The sequence below is a fragment of the Lutra lutra genome, chromosome 3 (assembly GCF_902655055.1).
Source record: "Lutra lutra chromosome 3, mLutLut1.2, whole genome shotgun sequence".
In the NCBI taxonomy this organism is placed as follows: domain Eukaryota; kingdom Metazoa; phylum Chordata; class Mammalia; order Carnivora; family Mustelidae; genus Lutra; species Lutra lutra.
The window spans coordinates 116,241,465-116,244,133 of record NC_062280.1 but is presented as its reverse complement, the minus strand read 5'-3'; positions in this window follow the sequence as shown (position 1 = coordinate 116,244,133).

Sequence of the window (2,669 nt, the reverse complement as noted above, 5' to 3'; positions counted from 1 at the left end):
ACATGAACAGACATTTCTGCAAAGAAGACATCCAGATGGCCAACAGACACATGAAAAAGTGCTCCATATCACTCGGCATCAGGGAAATACAAATCAAAACCACCATGAGATATCACCTCACACCAGTCAGAATGGCTAAAATTAACAAGTCAGGAAATGACAGATGCTGGCGAGGATGTGGAGAAAGGGGAACCCTCCTACACTGTTGGTGGGAATGCAAGTTGGTGCAACCACTCTGGAAAACAGCATGGAGGTTCCTCAAAATGTTGAAAATAGAACTACCCTATGACACTGCAATTGCACTGCTGGGTATTTACCCTAAAGATACAAACATAGTGATCCGAAGGGGCACATGCACCCGAATGTTTATAGCAGCAATGTCTACAATAGCCAAACTATGGAAAGAACCTAGATGTCCATCTACAGACGAATGGATAAAGAAGATGTGGTATATATACACAATGGAATACTATGCAGCCATCAAAAGAAATGAAATCTTGCCATTTGCGACGACGTGGATGGAACTAGAGGGTATCATGCTTAGCGAAATAAGTCAATCGGAGAAAGACAACTATCATATGATCTCCCTGATATGAGGGAGAGGAGATGCAACATGGGGGGTCGAGGGGGTAGGAGAAGAGTAAATGAAACAAGATGGGATTGGGAGGGAGACAAACCATAAGTGACTCTTAATCTCACAAAACAAACTGAGGGTTGATGGGGGGAGGGGGCTGGGAGAGGGGGTGGGGTTATGGATATCGGGGAGGGTATGTGCTATGTTGAGTGTTGTGAAGTGTGTAAACCTGGCGATTCGCAGACCTGTACCCCTGGGGATAAAAATATATGTTTATAAAGCTTAAAAAAAAAAAAAGAAAGAAAGGATGAATCCCCAAGTTTTGTAGCAACATGGACGGGACTGGAAGAGATTATGCTGAGTGAAATAAGTCAAGCAGAGAGAGTCAATTATCATATGGTTTCACTTATTTGTGGAGCATAACAAATAGCATGGAGGACAAGGGGAGATGGAGAGGAGAAGGGAGTTGAGGGAAATTGGAAGGGGAGGTGAACCATGAGAGACTATGGACTCTGAAAAACGATCTGAGAATTTTGAAGGGGTGGGGGGTGGGAGGTTGGGGGCACCAGGTGGTGGGTATTGTAGAGGGCACAGATTGCATGGAGCACTGGGTGTGGTGCAAAAATAATGAATACTGTTATGCTGAAAAAAATAAAAATTAAAAAAAAAAAAAAAGTAAATAAATTAGGGGTGCCTGGGTCATTAAGTGTTTGCTTCGGCTCTGGTCATGATCCCAGGGTCCTGGGATCAAGCCCAAATCAGGTTCCCTATTTGTCAGGAAGACTGCTTTCTTTCTCGAACTCCACCTGCTTGTGTTGCTGCTCTTGCTGTCTTTCTATCTGTCAAACAAATAAATAAAATCTAAAAAAAAAAAAAAATGAGTTAAGTTGAAAAAGTAAAAAATAAAACTGCTCCCTCACAAAGATCTGGGACTGGACTCCCTCTAACAAGCATACTGTGCAGTTGTTTGGGGCCAGGTCCCAGCTACCCAAGACCTGTTGAAGGAGTGTACACTGCTCATGCAGGGCTCCTCAGTGCAGGTTCCAGGGATCTGGAATAGGGTAAGGGTTTACAGACGCTGGTTATAGGAGATGGCTCTCAGGACCAAGGCATTTGTACCATCACATGTCATATGCACAAAGGAGTATAGGCTCACCATAGGCACAGCTGGAGGATACTGGACTAGCCAGGGAAAGGAAGGGCAACTGGCTGGCAATTCCTCCAATCAGAGACAGCTGGGCTCTCTGGCAAGAGAGACACCTGGTCCCCAATCAGGCAACCAGTCCAGATGGACTGTGCATGGATGGTGCATGTGGACTTGCAGTTCAGGGTAGCCCACAATCTGAAATAAGGTGAGTGTCTGGAGAGGCCAGGCCATAGAACCTGTCCCTAGAGGGATAAGGAGTATGTATAATTTCAAGGCAAAACCTGCAGAAATGGGCATACTTTTCCCAAAGGCACAGTTGAAAGATACTGGAATATATTCCAAGGGTGATGCTAGTCGGCTGGAGGGCCAGTCCTCCAAGAAGACTCCACTGGGTTTCCTGGTTCTGGAAGAGCTCTTGACCTGATGAGGCACCAAGTTGGGATAAGTATTTGCAGCTGCTACCTCAGTGTGTTTCTTGGAAGTGAGCTGGGAATATGTCACCAAAATCCGGGCCCAAGGCCCCCCACCTGCTCTGTGCTGCCCTGCAAGCAGTTGAGCTCCAGATGAAGCTGGTGGCCTCTCAGGTTGATGTCACACATTTCCCATTATCAGTGGTCTTCAACAATTTGTGTTCACAAGTCCCTCTCTGTTTGTGTTGCTAGGGCCCTGTAATAGGAAGAAACTACCCCGTTCCCCCAACTCAATGTCCTTGGGCCTCCACTGTAGGCTCCATGGTGCAAGGACCTGGGGTTTGCTCACCATGCAGCCAGAGCAGGGCTATCACCAAATAGGCACCTATAAACGCTGCATGAAGGATGGATTCTGCCATAAAGTCTGGGATGGGGGGAATCAGGATCTCTACTGGGGTACAAATCTTGTAGGGTCAAAAATGCCACCTCCCATTGGCTGTGGGGAAGAGTCTCCCACATGACTGAAAGCAGCTTCTAT